The 21,603-nt window shown below is 46.5% G+C and overlaps 1 protein-coding gene across 4 annotated transcripts in view; it reads right to left on the reverse strand.

The window, feature by feature from the left end:
- SMARCD3 (SWI/SNF related, matrix associated, actin dependent regulator of chromatin, subfamily d, member 3) overlaps positions 1-21,390 on the reverse strand; it is a 94,838-nt gene extending 73,448 nt beyond the window's left edge. The window contains exons 1-2 of one of the 4 annotated variants that reach the window (XM_032183312.1): positions 21,375-21,390; positions 17,619-17,812 (exon numbers count right to left, since the gene is read on the reverse strand). The gene's annotated coding sequence lies outside the window, so the exon portion shown is untranslated. Of the gene's footprint in view, positions 1-17,618; positions 17,813-19,093; positions 19,623-20,771; positions 20,815-21,374 lie in introns of those variants that run through there. The other 3 variants (XM_032183310.1, XM_032183311.1, XM_032183309.1) reach the window with 3 other exon arrangements.
- Positions 21,391-21,603: the final 213 nt, after the last annotated feature.

Raw genomic sequence — 21,603 nt, forward strand, 5'->3', positions numbered from 1 at the left:
GATGGATGGATGAAGAAACTTAAAAACTGAAGAACAAACACTGCTTATTAATGTCTATACATAATGTATACAAAAACAGAATGCTGCTTCTAAAATTTTTGCAGTCACTTTGAATTCACCACTGTTCCACTACTGCTTCTGCATTCCACATATTAAAACAAACAAACAAACAAACAATGTTTGGATCCCGCTTATCATCCCTTCATCCCTGCTAGATCTAAGTCTGCTCCTTTAGAAGAGCATTACAATGGGTTTAGAAGAAGTGGTGCCTGTTACATATAATTTGTATTAACAGTGTCTTGTTTGGTAGATCTAGTGCGAGTAGACCTGTCACTATTACACAGCTCTCCTTTTCTCCCTTCAGGCATAAGAAAGGAGTGCCCAGATATAGACTCTCTGTGTACACTTTGTTTCCTGTTTTTTTCATATTTGCCTGTCTACTCTTTTGAAAGAATTAGTACTAGGAAATTCTGATGCCTCTTCAGCTACTTTTCTTATGAAAAGTTGCAAACAAGTCTTAAGTAGTGGCAATTTGTGACTGAGGAAGAAACTCCTTGGATGGGAACAACAGCGCACAATTGCCTTGTTTTACACAGGGAGCCAGGTACAGTGCCACACTATTCATAGCTCACTCTGTCAGCTGCAGGATCAGAGCACCTAGTGCAGACAGCCTCCGTTTCAGGTACAGTCAACAAGAAGCCTGGAGCCTGCGCTGTTGAGCTCTGAACAGAATCTTCCCTGTAAAGCCTTGGCAGAGTATTTCCATGGGAACAGATGCATGCCTTTCCTGTTGCCGAGGAGACACAGTCTCTGCTTTTTCAGACTGGTGAACATTGTCCCCAAAGCATTTCAGCATCTTAAGATCATAAGGAGTTTTGCATAGGCACAAGCACCTCCCTCCCAGTTAAACATGTCCATCATTCTCCCTGCTCCTATTTTTCAGAACCTGCTTTAAGCACTTTGATATAATGCAACAGATTATTTCCAATAACTGGCTTTGATACCAACATTTTAAAGTGGCATTGCCAAATTAAACACCTCCATATGCCTGGCAGTCTTTCCTGCTATTGTTCTGGCAATTTTTTGGATTCACTTTCACTGACCTAACATGCAGTAGAAACAATTCCTTTCTCTCCAGGGGTTTCCTTTGGTATGGATCTGTACTTAAAGAAAAGCTGTGTGGAAATTCCAGCGTTCATCTCTCCTCCATATTCCACCACTTCTGCTATTTTTACATGGAAAACATGTTTGTAAAAATCAAAGGGCTCTCTGTACACTTGAGGCCTCAGGAGGGCAGTAGCGCTGGATGGTAGTGCACAGACAAAGAGACTGATTACTAAAACGCTTCAGAGCTTGCAGTCAGTCAAGTGAAGCCATGGTCAGCACAGACGGAGTGCCCCATGCAGTTTCCTACTGCCCCTGTGTGGCAGCCTTTAGCAGTTAACTGATGCAAAATTCTGCAGTGCAGGATTTGAGCGGAGGGAGGATCTGCACTGCAACAAGGCAGGAGCAGCACCGCAAGCTTAGCGGAACATTTCTCAAGCTTCTGTGGAGGAGCAAAAGGGGCTGCAGGCAAGAAGTGTCCACCTGACTGCCACAGATTCTCTTTTGAGACTCTTTCCTCCCTCATACAAATTTTACCCCGTCCATTTAGGAAGAAAAACAAACAAAAAGCCAATCAAACAAAATGTGGTAGCCTGGCAGTTGAGAATTAGCAGTCTGGGGAGGGAGTGGCAACTGATATGGAAATAGTGAGCCCTTGCTCATCTGATGCAGGGAAAGAGGAACAGCTGGAGACTATTGTTCAAAGAAGCAATGGATGGAGTCTCCCATACTGGGGGAGCCTTGAAACTTGGGATTTCTGTCAGCAGAAGGGTGCCTTCTCCACCTGTATATCCAAATTTACAGAACCAGTGTATTGCCCTAACAGTCAAGGGGAACAAGTTCCACGTTCTAAGGAAGATTTCAGAGCCACCTGTGCTGGACCATGCATTAACACCCAGAGAAAAAGGCGCATGACAATTGTTGGACACATTTCTGCAATCATCTGCCAATCGTGCTGTCACACGAGGTTTGTTAACTACAGACCTTGATCCAGGATGTTGCAGGGACACCACTGAGGCTTGTCCAGGCCTTGAACCATCACCCCTTGCTGCTCATCCACATGGCAAATAACAACACTGCCTAAGGAGTCATGGAACAAATCAAGAGGGACTAGGGTACTGGGGGCAAGGGTGAATGACATAGGACCCCAAGTAATCTTCCTGATCTTTCAGGTGCAGGGGAAGGTTTAGGTAGGAGCAGATTTATCCTGCAAGTTAATTACTATGTGCTACATATATCAGACTAGGAATCCATGCCCTCGGATAAAATGACATTGCTATCTTCCTCATTTAGATTCTTCAAGATCAGGACAAAATCCCTCTATCAAACTCTGACGGGTAAACTAAATACAGTGAGTGACCACAAGGACGCAATCTAAAACAGTTTTAACTACACCTTTAATCTCTTTATATGTCTCTTCTGAACACATTTCCATATTCCAACAGTCTTTTTGAAGTACAACTACTTGAAGCTGAACCTTTATTACAGTAAAATGTAATAAAGTCTCTAGAATGGAATCCTTCTTGGACTATTTAATTCCTTCACTACCACAATACCAAAGGCCATTTGCAACGATACAAACTCATCTTTGTTTCTGACTACATGATCCTTATATATTACCACACTAAAAACTACAGGTGTTAAAAGGAACCTAATGTATACATCAACTGTAAAGAGTCCGCATTCATAGAATGGCTCAGGTTGGAAGGGACCTTAAAGACCACCTAGTTCTAACCCCCGTGCCATGGGCAGGGATGCCACCCACTAGATCAGGTTGGCCAAGGCCCCAACCAACATAGCCTTGAACACCTCCAGGGATGGGGTATCCACAGCTTCTCAGGGCAGTCTGTGCTTCAGCCTTACAGTGAAGAATTTCTTCCTAACATCTAATCTAAATCTATCCTCTTTCAGTTTAAAACCATTCCCCCTCCTCCCCAGTATTCATCACTGCATTAATTATGTCATCTTACATCTCCTTCCATATATTTACACCTGCATCCAAAGACTCTACTCTGTAACCTCAGTGCCTGCACAGCTCCAACACCAGTTCACATAGTCTGTCACAAGTGCTTAAACCAGTCAAGAAATACATCCACCCCTGCACTGCACAGCCCCTGAGGATTTTGTTGAGTAAACAAAGCAGTAGAATTCTTCAAAGGGAGTTTTGAGCCTCAGAAGGAGAACTACCTGAGCCTGTGATATCTAAGAAATCTTACCACTGCCACTGGCTTTACAAAGAACGATAAAAAACAGAAGTAATGCAGAATAGAAGGTAAAATAAGTGAAAGCTCCAACAAAATGCAAATCTGCAGAGTGTTGTCATGAGGTGGTACTTATACGTAACACTGGAATGTCACTCCGTCCGAGGTGCAGAACCCAGCATTTACCCTTGCTGAATTTCATGCTGCTGCTGACTGCCCAATGCTCCAGTCTATCTAGATCCCTCTGCAAGGCCTCTTGTTCTTGAGAGAGTCAACAGCACCTCCCAGTTTAGTATCATCACCAAACTTGCTGAAGATGCCTTCAGCTCCTGCATCCATCTAGTTGATCAAGGGAAGCCAGTTGTTGTTATAATCTTTTTGAATTTCAGTAAAGCTTTCAATACTGTCTCTCATAGTATTCTTCTGGACAAAATGACAAGAATACAGTTAGATAAAAGTATAATAAGATGGATGAGCAATTAGCTGGCAATTTGGGCCCTGAGCGTTCTTCTAAATGGGGTTACATCAGGCTGGTGACCTGTCACTAGTGGGGTTCCCCAGGGCTCCATTTTAGGACCAGTCCTCCTCAATGTTTTCATAAATGATTTGGATGAAGGACTTGAAGGTTTTTTAAGCAAATTCATGGACGATACCAAATTGGATGGAGCTGTTGACTCCATCGAGGGTGGTGAGGCCTTGCAGAGAGATCTGGACAAATTAGAGAGCCGTGCAATCACCAACAACATAAAGTTTAACAACAGCAAGTGTCAGATTCTGCACCTGGAAAGGGGCAACCCTGGTCATACAGACTGGGGAATGAGATGCTGGAGAGCAGCCAGAAGAAAGGGATCTGGGGATTTTGATCGACAGCAAGCTGAGCACGAGCCAGCAGCGTGCCTTGGTGGCCAGAAGGGCCAACCGTATCCTGGGGTGCATCAAGGACAGCATTGCTAGCTGGTCAAAGGAAGTGATTGTTCTGCTCTGCTCTGCGCTGGTGCAGCCTCACCTCAAGTACTGTGTGCAGTTCTGAGTACCACAGTATAACAATGATATAAAACTGTTAGAGAGTGTCCGAAGGAGGGCAACAAAAGTGGTAAAGGGTCTAGAGGGGAAGACATATGAGGAGCGGCTGAAATTGCTTGGATTGTTCAGCGTGGAGAAGAGATGAGGGGAGACCCCATCACAGTCTACAACTTCCTCCCAAGGGGGAGAAGAGAGGCAGGTGCTGAGCTCTGCTCTCTGGGGACCAGCAACAGGACCCAAGAGATCGGCTTGAAGCTGTGACAGGAAGGTTCAGACCAGCTATCAGGAAAATGTTCTTCACTGAGAAGGTGGTCAGGCACTGGAACAGGCTCCCTAGGGAAGTGGTCATGGCACCAAGCCTGCCTGAGTTCAAGAAGTGTTTGGACAACGCTCTCAGACACATAGTCTGATTTTTTGGGTGGTCCTTTTGAGACCCAGAAGTTGGACTTGATGATCATTGTCAGTCTCTTCCAACTCAGATATTCTATGATTCAATATATAAGTATACAAACATAGATTGTAGTACTTCTGCATATGCTCTTTCACTGACCTGAAGTAACATGCCTTTCATGCACACATAAATCCTAAAAATATGAGCAATCATCACAAAAATGTTATAATTCTCTACTCACTGTAAAGGAAACTTATGAAGACTAGTTCAGATATAGACATAGACAGTTAATCAAATAAACCATGTCTTCTTTATGTACTAGTAATGCAGGGTGACAGAATTTAAACCGAGAAATCACAGAATAAAATAAAAAGCGTTTTGAGTAACAGCTATTTAACAAGTACTGAAATGTACAGTACTGAAATGTACAATTACTGGTGTTTGTAAGCTGCTACTCTTCTTCAATTAGTTGCTGTGATAAAAAAACTGCTGAGCAGACTCCATGAACAATGATTATGTCAAAAGCAGCACTAGCTGAAGAACACTGCCTCACTTATTTTAGCTGGGCTACACATCCCTTGTTCTCCTCATGTTTAAAGATTTTTTTCACAAGTTAGAGGTAACAGAGAAGTACTGTGATGGGAGAATACTGCTCAGGTTGAGAACCAGTCTTAACCTCATTTACAGGTCCCACAAGTTGCTACAGCAAAACAGTGAGGGGAGAAAAACTACTACAAGAAACAGGAATAAGCAGCCAGGACAGATTGGGAGCTTATTAAATGGAATTTAGCAATAAAGCTGAATTATGTGAGACTATAACTTAAATGTTTTCAAAGAAGAAAGCAGAGCAGTTGAAAACAATTTTACAAAGAAGGAAGCAGGAAAGGTGAAGAAAATTCACACTAAGATTCACTTGTAACTAGCTGTGTTTGTAGGCATTTGAAATAAACTTATTTGTGTTAACGTAGCATAATCAGGAAAAGAACAACAGCAAGATTGCTACATGTTGCTAGCTCAGTGCCAGCCCTTCAGTAAGAGTGAGTTTTCTCAGTATTACACGGAGCGGGCACTGTGACCTCACAGCCCACAAAACCAAGCATGCCCTGGGCTGCACCAGCAGCAGCTCAACCAGCAGGCTCTCATGAGACCCTCCCTGGGCACTGCCTTCCTTCTGGGGCCCCAGCACCGGGATGTGGAGCTGCTGGGGCGAGTCCAGAGGAGGACACGAGGATGCTCGAGGATGCTTGGAGGCTGGAGCAGCTCTGCTGTGAGGAGAGGCTGAGGGGGTTGGGGTTGCTCAGCCTGGAGAGGAGAAGGCTGTGGGGAGACCTCACAGCAGCCTTCAGGGCCTGCAGGAGGGCTGGGGAGGGACTCTTAGGCAGGGGGTGTAGGGATAGGACACGGGGTGACGGCTTTAAGGTAAAAGAGGGTATATTTAGATTAGATGTTTGGAAGATATTAATCATATTGAGGGCAGTGAGGCACTGCAGGAGGCTGCCCCCAGGAGCTGTGGATGCCCCATTGCTGGCAGTGCCCAAGGGGCTGGGGGCAGCCTGGGCTGGTGGGAGGTGCCTGTGCATGGCAGGGGAGGTGGAACTAGAAGGGCTTTGAGTTCCTTTTCAACCCAAACCATTCGGTGATTCTATGATCCAGGCCTAATAGATGATATAATCTGAGACATCTCTGTTCTGCTTCCCTCCAAAGCACCTTCATACTTGTAAGAAACTCAAAGAAAACCCTAATCTTACCAACCGCTTCCAGGCACCCCAACTATCCACATCAGACAGAACACCCACAGCACAACTTGCTAAGAAAAACACTATCAGGCTTTTGAAGTTTTGCCTTATTTTGGTGAAAACTGATTTCCCAAAAAAAGTTCTAACTTCACTCCTCTTCCCATCTAAAGTACACTCCATAAACAGAACCAAAGTATTTTTATATTCAGTTTTAAATCAGTCCAGACGACTTGCACAGGTATGGGAAAACTATGTAAGTTCCGAGAGCTAATACACTAAAGAAAACACACAATCAAAGATGGGGGGAGTTACAGCTATACTGTTTAAACGCTTTATTTTCTTCAAAGCTGCTTAACAAGGACTGACATTTGGAATAAAAGAAGTATTTATCACTTACTGTCCTTGTATTTTTAATGAAGACTGTGGAAAAATACACATTTCTGGCATCAGATCTCAGACCAAACGTCCACTTAGCCAATAATTAGTACCAGATGCTCAAGAAAGACTATAATAAATAAAATAATAATAAATTTATTTTCATAGAATCGTAGAATGGCCTGGGTTGAAAAGAACCTTAAAGATCATCCGGTTTCAACCCCCCTGCTCTGGGCAGGGCTGTCAACCACTAACTAGAGCAGGCTGCCCAGACCCGCATCCAGCCTGGCCTTGAACACCTCCAGTGATGGGGCATCCACAACCTCTCTGGGCAACCTGTTTCAGCGCCTCACCACCTTCCAAGTGAAAAACTTTCTCCTGATTTCTAACCTAGATCTCCCGTCTTAATTTAAAACCATTCCCCCTTGTCCTACCACTACCAACACATGTAAACAGGCGTTCCCCCTCCTGTTTATATGCTCCCTTCAAGTACTGGAAGGCCACAATGAGGTCTCCCTGGAGCCTTCTCTTCTCCAAGCTAAACAAGCCCAGTTCCCTCAACCTTTCTTCATAGGAGAGGTGCTCCAGCCCTCTGATCATCTGTGTGGCTCTCCTCTGGACCTGTTCCGAGAGCTCCACATCCTTCTTGCGCTGGGGGCCCCAGGCTTGCACGCAGTGCTCCAGGTGGGGTCTCACAAGAGCAGAGTGGAGGGGGACAATCCCCTCCCTCTCCCTGCTGGCCTCCCCTTTTTTGATGCAGCCCAGGACGCAGTTGGCCTTGAGGCTGCAAGTGCACACTGCCAGCTCATGTCCAGCTTCTCGTCCATCAGGACCCCCAAGTCCTACTCTGTAGAGCTGCTCTCAAGTTCTTCTTTGCCCAGTCTGTAAAAATACCTGGGAGTGCCCCAGCCCAATTGCAACACCTTGCACTTGGCCTTGTTGAACCTCATCAGGTTCTCATGGGCCCAATTCTCCAGCCTGTCCAGGCCCCCCTGGATGGCGTCGCTTCCCTCTGTTTTATCAACTGCACCACTCAGCTTGGTGTCATCTGCAAACTTGCTGAGGGTGCGCTTGATTCTGTCATCTATATCATTGATAAAGATGTTGAAGAGCACAGGTCCCAAGACTGACCCCTGAGGGATACCGCTTGTGACTGGCCTTTTCTGCAACTACATCAGAGATTCAAATAAATATTCATCAGATATTCAAATAACCATACTCCACTGCATTAAAACCTTTGTCTTTTGAATATATGGATAGAGCATCATAGCCACAATACTACTACTATTGCAAGAAACAAGACATACCTATTCCTCTTGTATAACCTTCCTTTTTTTAATTGTTATAGTTTATTAACTTCCTGAGCTTGGACTACCATGTTTAACAGCCAGCAATGGACTTGTCTAACACCTTTGTTTAAATTCATCTATAGTATAGAGTTAAAACATCTTTTAGTAATAAATGCCATGATCTAATTGGGCATGACATGAAAAATATCCCTTTGTGTTTGTTTTAAGCCTCTTGCCTGATAATTTCATGACATGTCCATATATTCTATAAATAGCAACTTGCTTTCCCCACCCCCGATGGCTTTATAGATCTCTAGCATACTTGTCTTTATCTTTTTTTCTAAAGAATTCTCACATACCTCCTCTGATGGAATCTCCCAACTTCTCACTATCCTCATCACCTTTTCTAGAATTCTACGATTTCTACTACTTAATAAATCTTAAGGGATATAGAACTGCATTCACCATATAGGTAAGCCATGGAGTTTCATAGCTTTATAATAAAAAAATCAGTTTTGTTGATTCTTTTCCTATAATATCTAACATTGGATTTTCCATTTTAATGGCTAACATTAAATTGATATTTATGGAGATCTATAAAGATGCTAAGATCTCTTTCCCGAGACAAAGCAGATAGTTTGGACAACAACATGGCTACATTAGCAGACTTATTTTCTCTACACACTTTACATATAAACTCATCAACATTCGGTTCACAGAATCACAGAATTGTAGGGGTTGGAAGGGACCTCGAGAGATCATCGAGTCCAACCCCCTGCCAAAGCAGTTTCCCTAGAGCAGGTTGCCCAGGTGGGAGTCCAGACAGACCTTGAATATCTCCAGAGAAGGAGACCCCACGACCTCCCTGGGCAGCCTGTTCCAGTGCTCCATCACCCTCACTGTGAAGAAGTTCTTTCACATGTTGGTGCGGAACTTCCTGTGCTCCATTTTGTGGCCATTGCCCCTTGTCCTGTTCCCACAAACCACTGAAAAGAGGTTGGCCAAATCCCTCTGTCTCCCACACTTAAGATACATGTAAACATCAATAAGATCAACGTTCATTCTGACATATTATCATCAAGGTTTTTTCAAACTTGTCCAAAGTTCTTAAGAAACAGGTTTAGGTTCTACTACACTGAATAATGCCACATCATCAGCTAATTTTATTGCTGTGTTATTTACCTCTTTAGAAATCATTTATATAATACACTGGCCACCAACAGGGGACCAAAATGGTAGTCCTTCTGTCACGAAAACTGAACAGTTATCCGTACTCCTGTTTCCTGCTAAGGGATGCAGCCAACGAGCAACCACCCCTCAAGCAGTGCCAGAGCCCAGAGATTCCAGCCCAGTGTGCCTGAAGACTCCGCAGTCTCTGCTCCAGGCCAGTGGACACAGCTGCTGTTTTCCCATTTGCAGGCTCAGTCACTAATGAGTCCGAGTTTGCATGCACACACTCAGACATGTGGAGAATGCTGACACAGCAGTTACACTGAGAAGGTGTCTGAAGACTGTTGTGCCTTCAGCAGTACCCACATGCCAGTTCTCACACAAAACATAAGTACCAGGCAGCCAAGTCCTCCTCTCCGGCTTACCAGGATTGACGTTAACTACTGAAAGCATACCTGCTGCCACTCTTTAGATTCAAAAGCCCATAAACATTCATGGATCCCTTGAGTATCACACACCCCTTCTGCCCACCTGATACCCCAGCCTGGATACCTGGATATCAACCTCATACCCACTCCATGGGTCTCCAGCTTGCCAGCCAGTCCTGCTTTTACTTTGCTAGCAAAAAGATGCAGGTAGTCATACACCCATCTCACAGACACCCGTGGCAAGTGTTCTGATTTTGGCTGGGATAGTTAATTTTCTTCATAGAGGCTCATTTGATGCTGCATTTTGGACTTCTGGTGACACTAGTAGTGATGACACACTGACATTTTGGTTGCTGCTGAGCAGTGCTCTCACAGAGCCAAGGACATTTCTGCTTCTCATGCTGCCTTGTTGTTGAGCTGGCTAGGGGTGTACCGAGACCTGGGGGGGACACAGCTGGGAGACCTAACCCAAAGCTGCCCATACGCATCATGCAATAAGATCTGGAACAAAGAAGGATGAATGGGGGACTTTCGGAGTGATGGCGTTTGTCTTCCCAAGAAACCGTAACACACGACGAGCCCTGCTTTCCTGGACGTGGCTGAACACCTGCCTGCTGATGGGAGGCAGGGAAGGAATTCCTTGGTTTGCTTTGCTTGCAAGCAGCTTTTGCTTTACCAGTTAAACTGCCTTTATCTCAACCCACAAGATTTTGCACTTCTACCTTTCTGATTCTTTTCCTATCCCACTATGGGGCAGTGAGTGAGCAGCTGTGTGGTGTTCAGCTGCCTGCCTGGGTTAAACCGCAACAAGAGGCAAAAAAAGCCTCCAGTCATGGAATTTTGCTTAATTTAATTTAGTGGCAACTAACAAACCTTTAATTACTGATTCTAGTACTGAGGAATAAAGATAACACATAGGGAAAACACTTTAGTCTCACTCTGGATGTTTCCCCTTCCCACTTTTCAGTTTCCAATCCCCCTGCCAGATGTCACATTCAGTCCCTTTGGTGAGGCAGCAGGAAGTGCAGGAGATGGGGGTCAATGCATAGGGGTTCCTTGTCTTTTTTCAGCTCTTTTGCTTCTTATTCATCATTGGTTCTTCAATGGGCCATAGTGCCTTACAGGTACACCTTCTCCTTTTGTGTCCTCACTCCTAATCAAGCAACTCCTCTTGTACACCTTCCGTTTCCTCAGGTGTCTCTCCCATTCTGCTCTGGTGTTTCCTCACCCTTCTTGGATATCTTTTCTGCTCTTGCACTTCTCTTGCTCTGCTCCAGCAACACTGCTTGTCCCTGCTTGGGCATCTTTCTTCCAGCATCTCTCCTGCCTCTGCTTGGGTGTCTCCCCTTGTGCCTGGCAACTACTGCCCTTTCTTAAATATTTTCAGAGAGGTGTCCTGTGCTCCTCTGATTGGTTCTAGTTTCGGTGTGTGGTGGATCCATTTTGTACATTGCTCAGCTGGCTGGAAGCAGCTATGACCAGCACAGGGCAATCTGTGACTTTCTCCTATAGAGTCACTCCTACAAAGCCTGCCGATTTTGCCCAATATAGCGCCCCACACTTGCGGACCCCAAGTACAGTACAAGCCCTCTGTTCATCTCATAGGCCTGCCCAGACACTGGACCACCTATCTACTGACAAGTCCTCAGTTTGCTTGAGATCTGCCAGCAGATTACACATACCACCCCTGCCACACACACCAGGTCTAGGAAAGACACACGCTCCTCTTCTGTAGCTGGTACATGGGCTGTGACCTGCAGCTGCTGAGACACTCACTCATTTCACTCACCTCAGTCCCCCACAGTAGCTGGTGCTTGGGACACATGCCAGACCCAGTGGTGGAACTTGAGATCCTTACCTGCTCTGGCTAGCCCTGAGACTCCCCCTCACTCCAGCTGCTAGAAACAAAGCCCAGGGGTGCCTACACTCCCAGTTTGACTCACTTGTTGGCCCCAAATTCACTCATGCTGGTCCCCACAGTAGCTGCCATTCCAGACACAAAGTCTTTGAGATCTGTGAAGATGCTCCCAAGAGATGGGCCCTCTAGCTACTCACACTGAGACAACCACTTTCTCCCGTGGCCGACACCACAGTCCAGGGATGGCTGCACCCCCGGGTCTGACTCCAGTTGCTGGTATACACTCACGTCAGTCTTGCCAGTTTGTGGCACCTATTCTTTAGAGAACTCACACATAGGGTAGAGAGATTACACAGAAAGTTAAGAACAGATTTAATAGAAAGATAGAATAGACTGTGACAATCAGGCACAGGTCTCAGCCAGAAAAACGTACTGACCAGCTACTGTGTGCATGCAAGTGACCTTTTTCATACCCTCTTCTGTCTACCCTCTCACTTTGCTTCTCTCCCCCCCCCCCCCAAACATTTCCTAGTAAGTTTTGCATAATTCCACAAGCCTCCTCAAATATTCCAAACCCTGATGTTCCTCTTATTTCCACCTTATTATCAATTACCAAGTCCAGGGAAATCCTCTCCAAAGTTATGCCCGTAGTTTCTTAATGGCTCATCATTGAGTGACTGCAGACATTTGGTCTTTGTCTCCATTATCCCCTGAACTAGCAGTTTGTGTCTTTGTGGTTTTGTTTAGCACATTGCCTATTTCGTTGTTATCCCCTTTGCACCGAAAATATCCTTGACAGGATAATCTTAATCAAGGAGATGTGTGCTCTCACCTTTTGTGTACACTTATATTTCCTACTTTTCCTAACTATTTATGTGGAATTTTCCTTATTGACTATATACGTCCCTTATTAGCCTTTACGTTCTTCAGAAACCTCACTGAGAGTATTTTCAAAAGACTTAAGGACAATGCACTGACAGGCCTGCTCTTATTCACATGATTCTTCGAAGAATTCTAACCCTAATAGAACAAGGGCACAACAGAATAGAATAAGAACATAATAGACCTGTGGGGCACTGTTTGCCTCTGCAGAAGACATTCTGACTCCTTCTCTGCAATGGCATACTTATGACACAAACAGGACACTAATTCTTTGAACAAAAGACAGGATGCAACTAATTACAACTTTGTGTACGATTTATGATGTTAAATACACCAGCACAGAAAGATGGCTGCAGTACTTGATAGAAGCATTCACTGAGAATTAAATGTGAAGGATTTATAGACAGCCTGACAGAAGGTATTACAGACAGCAATTCTCTCTTCCTCTTATCGTATTGCAGGCAATGTTGGTCACATCTCAAGAAAGTATACGGCATAATTAATAAAGATACAAATATAAGAAAACCAGCTATGAAATAATTATCTTATGAAGAGGAACTGAAAAAAGATTTTTTTTTTTCAGGAAAAAAAAAGGGCTGTACACTTTTTGAGGAGAAAAGTGTACAGATTTAAGACTACTACTGAGACAAAACTAGGAGTACATTACCTTGTTACAGAAGATCTAGGTGACCACCAAAAAAACAGGGGGCAATAAAATCAAAATCAACATAAGCTTTTTCATGCAGCATATAGTTAGCCTATGGCACTTGCCAAGAGACATTAAAGATGTATAAATGCGTCAGTTACATATGGAGCATCCAGTTTTCTTGACCCTAAGACCACACAGCAAAAGCTTTACATGCCATACAGCCAGAAGACACACACCACCACATACTTTAGAGGATGACTGAGAGAGGAAGTAGCCAGTAGTCCACAGAAAAGCTGTAACAGCAGATGTCTCATATGTTCCACCACACTCAGTTGGGACCCAACATGTAATACTGGAGACCTAGTGTTGGCATTCCTGGCAGTCCCTGCTTGTTTGTTTCCAAAAAGCAAAGCCCACAGAACAAAAGCCAAACTCTACTGAGAACTAACACAAACCTTCTGTGAGGGGCAGCTTATTGCTTAGCACTAATCATGAGATATTTGAAAGACTGTTCTAGGGAGGTGGCAGCGTATTGGACTATTTTTTTTAATAAGCACTATGAAATATCAATAACGTCCCCAATCTACTGTCACAAAGCAAAGAGCAAGTGTCAGTTGGGAAATGTAGTTAAAAGCAAAGGTACCTCCACAGGGAAGAATTAGTCAGACAATATTCATCAGTGTCATTCAGCATATGGGAAATTAATACAAAATCACCTCTAGTAAACTGGAGTGTAGGACAGATCTATTGTATCAAGACCTAAAAAACATCTTATTAAGACAGATTCATTCAAATAATGTGTGTACTGAAATGCAAGGAACAATCTAAGAACAAAGGATAAAGAACATCCCCCTAAAGCAAGAGATTTTATCTTGAAAAGCAGAAACTCTGAACTGGAAGTAGGGACCACAGTGGGAAAACAACTCAAACCGAATTACCTATCCTACTGTGGCAAAGAGAGTCAGAGAAACTCTTGGATTTATGGAGAGAAGAAACTAAGGAGAGAGGGATGATTTTCTCCACATGCCTTTGCCACTAGAGAAGTCCATGTGGGAACACTGGGTAAAGTAGTGTCAAGTACAATTCACAGAAAAGTTGAAACAATCCAGAGGTCTGAAACATGTTGACCATGAAAGTCTTAAATAATGCAACATGTTTAATGAACTAAACACAATGTTTTGAGTTGACACCATTGTGCTGTTTAAGTACATTCAGTGTAAGTACAAACAAACTCACGAAATTTCAGGTACTGAAGACTTTTAATTTATATAGGGAAGGTAAAAAAAAAAAAAAAAAAAAAGAATAAGAACAAGAACAAGAACCGGCGGCCAAAAGCTGTCACCATACAAACTATGCTACTGTCCTGGTTTCAGTTAGGACAGAGTTAATTTTCCTCCTAGTAGCTAGTAGAGTGCTGTGTTTTGGCTTAGGATGAGAAGAGTGCTGATAGCATGCTGATGTTTTAATTGTTGCAGAGCAGTGCTTACACCAAGCCAAGGACTTTTCAGCTCCTCACTCTGTCCTGCCAGCAGGCAGGCTGGGGGTGCAGCAAGAGCTGGGAGGGGACAGACCCAGAGCAGCTGACCCAAACTGGCCACAGGGGTATTCCATCCCATCTGGGGTCATTCTAAACAATATATGGGGGTGGCTAGCCAGCGTGGGGGGCCGGACTGCTCAGGGATAGGCTGGGCATCGGTCAGCGGGTAGTGAGCAATTGCATTGTGCATCACTTTTTTGTACACATTATTAGTAGTAGTACTATTATTATTATTGTCATTATTATTTTCCTGACTTAATAAACTGTCTTTATCTCAACTCACAGGCTTCACTTACCCGTTTCTCTCCCCTATCCCAGAGAGGGAGGGGGGAGAGTGAGCGAACAGCTGTGTGGTGTTTAGCTGCCAGCCAGGTTAAACCACAACACCTACAAAGCATTGCCACATAGTACATTCCAGCTAGGAGCACAGCAAAATAAAATAAAATAAAATTGACATTCCTCTCAGACAATTACAATGGCACTCTCTTCTACATAAGCACAACTGGCACTGCTGGAACCTGCACCCCTTGCCTGTAGGACAGACAGAATATAACAGACATCACTAACAGAATACTTACAGAATCAAAGAAAAGTGCTTAGTGTAGTGTGTTTACATGGCAAGGTTTTGGTAGTGGGGGGCTGCAGGCTGACCTCTGAGTAACACCTCCTGAACAAGACCTACTAGCCACTATCTATGTTACAAACATGTTATGGATAACACAACAATAATTCTGTAAGCCAGAAGAAAAAGTATGAAAGTTGCAGTTATTTGCCTGTTTCTATGCACTTACGACATTTCTGTATAAATTAAAAACCTGAATAATTCCTGTGGTATAGTGCCAGAACTCTCAATGCTTTATATTTTTAAGTCAGAACCATTCAATTCCTCCAATCCCACCCTAGAAAAGCTAGGTTGCTTGAATGCTATTCAATTTAAGGGGAGATCAGCAAATTCCAGGCGTTAACTCAAGTACTCTGGAAACCACTGTGGCAATATCACACTGGAAGAGAAGTGAGCTCCAAGTGATTAAGAGTACTGAAGTTTAAAGTTAACACCTTATCTTTAATTGAGATTAAGATCAATTAAAAGAGTTTTAATACATAAACTCTTCTGATTTCAGACAGGGTTGTGGAGCAAGCTGTCTGCAGAAAGTCAGACTGAATTAGCAGGTATACTCTGCATTAACTTTAATATCAATGGCTTCTAACAAGTTACTCATCATAGAGGACACAGCATTTGACAGTTACTAGAAGGGAAACAAATGGAATGGTGAATCAGAGCTGAAAAGGAAATAAACTTTCCTAGGCATTAGTTAGAAAAAGCATTTTGCCATATTTGTTGTCTTGCATTCAATAGGTACCCTGAACCAACACCATCCACAAGTACAAACACAAGTAAGAAAATCAAAAATGAGCTTCCTCTGATTAACAGATTATTATTCTCATTGCCTTTACTTACAATTTATTTTGTCAAGGCCCTGCAGTCACACACCTTTTTGTCTGGTCCCCCCTCCACCAAGTATCCTCATCCTTCTGTAATTTGGAGCCTGAATGACAGGAATTATCAAACTGCCTTCCTAAAAGGCATACCGTTAACCAGCAACAGCTGTAAACTGGATTCGAGTGCCCACTGCCTTTAAGAATAGGCCAAAGTGAATGGTCTTATAGTCATCCTTGGATTCAGAATCCAAGAAAACATTCAGTTGAACAGAAAAGGACAGAATAGTAACAGAAAACATAATCACAGAAAAGTAAATGCACTGAAAATAAAGCTAGACAACTCTAGACCAGGAAAATGGAACAATTCCTTCCAGTGAAGATAACTTAACATTGAAAAAGCAGACATAATAATTTGTATGATTTTCTAAGACTATTTAGCCCAAACTACTGATTCCAATTGACTGGAAAAACATTCAGTATTTGCCTTGTTTTCCTGTTCTTTTTTTTTTTTTTTTTTTTTTTTTTCACGTATCTAGTACTATTCAGAGACAGGACGCTTTGGTGTGACTTAGTGCAACACAGTTCTTAGGTTCATGTAAGTCATGATCAGTAAACTACTAATAGTAACTCTCTGTACCAGACTTTCCTTAGCTCAGCCAACAGATAAAAAGCCATGTCCAAAGTTCATAACTATGCTGCGGCAGACTGAGCAATATGGTTGTCAACAGGCCAAACAAGATGGCATAAACAAACATAATTTATCTTAAAATCAGAAAGTTATACGTTAGTCTACTTGTTTCCAATGCAAAATAGGTTTTGTTTTACTAGTAGGCACTCTACCAATGAAATGACCTGTCCAGGCTATAAAAGGCAAAAAGGCACCGATCCAGCTGTAGGAAAGCGAAAGTCCCTTACAGATGTATTGTGCATTGGCTGAGGAAAAGATAGGTGAATGAAGCTGGTTATTTACTAGTGGAAGCAACAAGAGGATTGGAACTAATGGTAGAAAGTAGACTGGAGAGTCAGATCTGAGTACCTTATCACAGAGATGACCAGTGCATATCCAGCAACAGCAGGCACTAGAGAAGCCTAACAGCTGGTAAGAGCTAACCAAGCTAATTTAAATCTCTGTAAAACACAGGGCAACCCTATAAATCAATAACCATCTGACATGAACTAATCACATTTACTTGTAGCTACTTGGGTAATAAGCCACCTGAGAGAATATCTGCTACTTCATCTTCTTCATTCTTTCCTCTATTAGGCCTGCTCTTAGCAACTGCATTCTCTAATATTACTTGATCTGAACCAGTCTACTCTGCCTAATCATCTGCCTCCCTGACAGCAGTAGTAGAAACTATCAGAAAAGAAGTTGACTAATAAAAGGACCAGATGAGATCAATAGCAGCTAGAAGGCAATTCAGAACTTATTTCACAAAATAACATTTTCCAGATGTCCAAATATTTTCCAGTATCAATATAAGTCACATTCTTCCCACCTAGAACAGGTCACTTTTCAAAGGGCTAAAACCTACCTGTACCCAACTAGGTAGATGATGAACACCTGGAGTCACCTCTGTATAGACCAAGAGTGAACAGCAAACTTATCCAACAGGATGGGGCACGAAACCAGATATTATGTCATGATGAATTAGCAGAAGATATTCTAAACGACCTGAAGCAGGAACAGCTTTAAGACAGCAGGCCGAAGATGCATTTGGATCCAGCTCTGAAAAAAGAAAATACATACGGAGTGAGAGAGAAGCAATATATAATAAAAATAGAACTTCCTAGAACAGACCAACCCATGAGACACTTCAAAGGCAGCACAACTCAAAGAAAGAGAGAGAGAGAAAGATCAAGAAAGGAAAGATGCAACAGACAGCGATTAAAGACTTCCCGGCAGACAACTGCAGACAGGTGCACATCCATGTTGCCAGTAAGGTACTTTTGCCCAGGCACTAGGCCACATTTATAAGCTATTCAACTTTCAGACTGAAGCCAGCTTATATTTGGGAAGGTGGGAGAAAATATGGAAGTACAACACTTGCCTATAATCTGTCAACATGTTGAGGCTTACTTTAGTAAGAACCACAGAATGGTTAAGACTGGAAGAGATCCCTGCAATTTGTCTAGTCTAAACGAGAAGCAAGGGTACTTTCTCACATGGATGTTCTCAATTACATTTCTGCCCTATGACATCCCTGGCAACCTTGGGAAAGAAGGCCAGCTCAGGAACTTTAACCAAGTCAGCTTGCTTTCACTCTTAAAAAATTGTATCTTTAATGGCTGTCAGACTACCATAGCATCTCAGCAGGCACTATCAGCTGCCTTGGTAGGCTGGCGAGAGTGTTGTAGAGTAGGATAACTAATGATCCCACAGATTCAGGGTACAGTCAGGCAGCTTCAGTGGCTACATATTCATGACAGGTCCCTGAGCAGGTGAGCCAAGGTAAGAAGGAAAAGACAGCTGCTCCTTGGGAAGAGCTGAGCCAGCTGTACCTGTCCATACAGAACAGTGCTCTTTTTGACATCTCTTCACTGTAGGTGATGAAGGACAGAAGCATTACAGCAGAACAGATGTGAACACCAGCACTCACAGCATTCATGGGCGTAAGCCCACACCTAGTAATACAGTTAGGAGCAGCTGTTCAAAGAACAGATAGGCAAGAAAGGGAAATACAAGCATCACAATGCCAGGCTAGGCAGTGCTGGTCAGCATAAGAGCAAACAGCTCCATTAGGGACTGTAACAAGGCTCTCAGTTCAGCAAGGCCAAAACAGGGGCAGAAAGATTATGGTGAATTCTACTTAGAATAGAGACAAAGATAAGGAAGGATAGAGTCTCAGAAAGCAGCGGCTGAGTTAGAACACAGCAATGGAAGCAGTGCAAGGAAGAAGGGCTGGGCCAGGAGAGCAAAGTGAGAGAGTACATGAGGTACAGAAAGGAAAATCACTGCAGCACTGCAGAAAAGGAGGAAACCAAAGGCTGACAATGCCACGAATCTCACCCTCACCCTGCCTGAGGAGCAGGGCCAGGCTGGGAGTTTCTTCCCCACAGCCAGAAAGCAGGAGATTCTGCCAGGGAAGAAGGGCTGGTTTCTCATGGTGGTGTCCCTATGGTGAACAATAGGTTGTTGATTGTTCCTGAGGCAGCACCAAGGAACTGGTTATTTTCTGAAGCAGCAGGACTCCTCTGGATGTGCAGTGCTATTAAGTTGGTGTCTCCAAGAAGCGCAGTGCTGACAATACCAGGTCACAGCCTGGATGAGGGCTAGTGCTTGGAAATGACCTAATCTCCTAGCAAAGTAAGCAGCACAGAGCAGCAGCTTCCAAAAAAACAAGTCTCTCCAGCAGGAATTGGCACAGAGGATCTCTCTCCTTAGGTGGGTGTCTGTGCTTCTCAAAGGGGAGGTAAGGAGAATCAAAGAAGCTCTTGCTCCCCACCATCCTGAGGAAAGCCAGCAAAGTAGATGTTGCATCGCAGTTTGGCTGTTGGTCTCTTCTGGAAGGAAGTTCAGGGAGCATGGGCCTTCCTGGAGTGTCAATCTGCATAAGGTAGGAGATTATGAAAATCACCAGTCACCCCAGGATATGTGCCAGAAGTCTCCACTTCCAATGAGTGTTTTCCATTCAAGGGCAGAGGTTAGTTTCACTCAAAAAAGGATTTAAAAGTGTTAGTGGGAGACCAGTTCCAGGGGTAGATGCACACAGGGTCCTCCTCCACAGGTCACGCTGAGAGGGGAAATGGAAGAGAGTTCAGGACCCAGGGGACAGGAGGGAGGGAGAAAGCGGCAACCTCCAGCAGCAGGTGGTGCCAAGGTGGGAGTCAAGGAGATGCGGGCCATACAGAGCAGCGGTCAGATTTGGGTCAGCTTGTTTTCAGTAAGTACCTGGGACTACGTGTTACCCTCTGAAAGAAAACTGGGGCCAGCTCAAAGGCAGCATGACAAATAACTCCTTTTTTATTTGAGCGTGTCTCCCGCACGCAGAAGGCTGGATGCTCGCGGAGCGCTGCAGACACCCGTCAGCCGGCTGCGAGGCAGCGCTGGGGCACAGCGTGTCCCCGGGGCCAGGGTCTGGGGAAGGGGACCCTCTGCTCCACAGGACCCCCCCACGGCGGCCTGGGCGGGCGCTCGTCTCTCCGATGGGAGGACCAGACCGCGCGCAGGAAAAAGCTCCCGAGGGGGCTCGCAGCCCCCGTTTGGGGGCGGCAGACGAGCGCGGGGCTCCCCCTCTCCACCTGCCTTCCCCGCCGCGATCTGACCGGCTCCCTCCGACACGGCGAAGCCGCCGCAGCCCGTTCCGGGGGTGTGGGGGGCGCGCGACAAGAAAACCGCTGGGGGCCAGGCCGGCGGCGGCGCCGAGCCCGAGCCCGAGCGCGACGAGCAGGGGCAGCGCGGCGGAGCCGAGCGGGGGCGGCGGAGCGGCGCGGAGGGGGCACGGGCGGGCGGCGCGGTCCGCTCCCTCGGGGGCGGCGAGGGCTCCGCCGGTCCCCCCCCCGCCGGGAGCGTCCCGTGGGCAGCGGCGGAGCGCGGGGTCCGCGCCCGGCGCCGGGGTGCCGCCGGCGGGGGACAGCGGCCGGGCGGAGGCGTCCCGCGGCCGGAGCTCCCGCGGGCGCCCGGGGCGGGGTGGAGGCGGGCGGATGGCCGGGGCGAGGGGCGGCGGGGCCGGGGGCGAGGCGCTCACCGTCCCGTCCACGCTCCTCCTCCCCGCCGCGCCGCTCTCCCGCTCGCGCCGGGGCCGCCGCTCCAGCACCGGGCGCGGGGCGCCTGCGCGGCGCTGCGGAGAGCGGCGCAGGGACCGTCTGCAAAGTGCGCGGCAAGCGCCCCCCGCGCAGGGCCGGCAGCGCGGCACCGGGGCCGCCTGCACGGGGCTGGGACCGGGCCGGGGCGGGAGCACCCGCTCCCCCTGCCCGGCCGCGCTCCGGCCTTTCGCGTGTTAGCGCCGCTTCGGCTGCAGGGTCCGGCGGCTCCGCGGTCCCCGCGACCGCTTCGAACCCTCCGGGGGGGGGGGCGCGGAGCTCCTCCTGCAGACGGGCGGGGACAGCGGCCGCGCTGCTCCCGGCCCCGGGGCGCCGCCGGCCCCGCAGCCGCCGGACAGCGCTCCGGCGAGGGGCAGCCTCGGGAAACGGCCGGGCAGCTGCGGGCCCGCGGCCACGGCCCCCGCCGCCCGTCGCTCCCCAGCACGCCCGTCGCTCCCCGCCCCAGCCCCAGCCCCGCCGCCACCGCCCCCCTCCCGCAGCCCCCGTCCCGCAGCCCCCCTCTCACCGCCGCAGCGCCCCTCGCTCACCGCCTGGGCGCCCCTCGCTCCCACAGCGCCACCCGCTCGCCGCCACCCGCTCGCCGCCGCAGCGCCCCTCGCCCCGCCGCAGCCCCCTCGCCGCCGCAGCCGGCCCCGCCGCCGCGGCTCTCGCGCGCACCACAGCGCCTCCGCCCGCCGCCACCCGGCCCGGCAGCGGCGGCAGCGGCCCCGCCGCCGGCCGCGCTCCCTCCGCTCCCGGCCGTCGGGCGGCTCGGGC

Source organism: Aythya fuligula, chromosome 2 (assembly GCF_009819795.1).
Source record: "Aythya fuligula isolate bAytFul2 chromosome 2, bAytFul2.pri, whole genome shotgun sequence".
Taxonomy (NCBI): Eukaryota; Metazoa; Chordata; class Aves; order Anseriformes; family Anatidae; genus Aythya; species Aythya fuligula.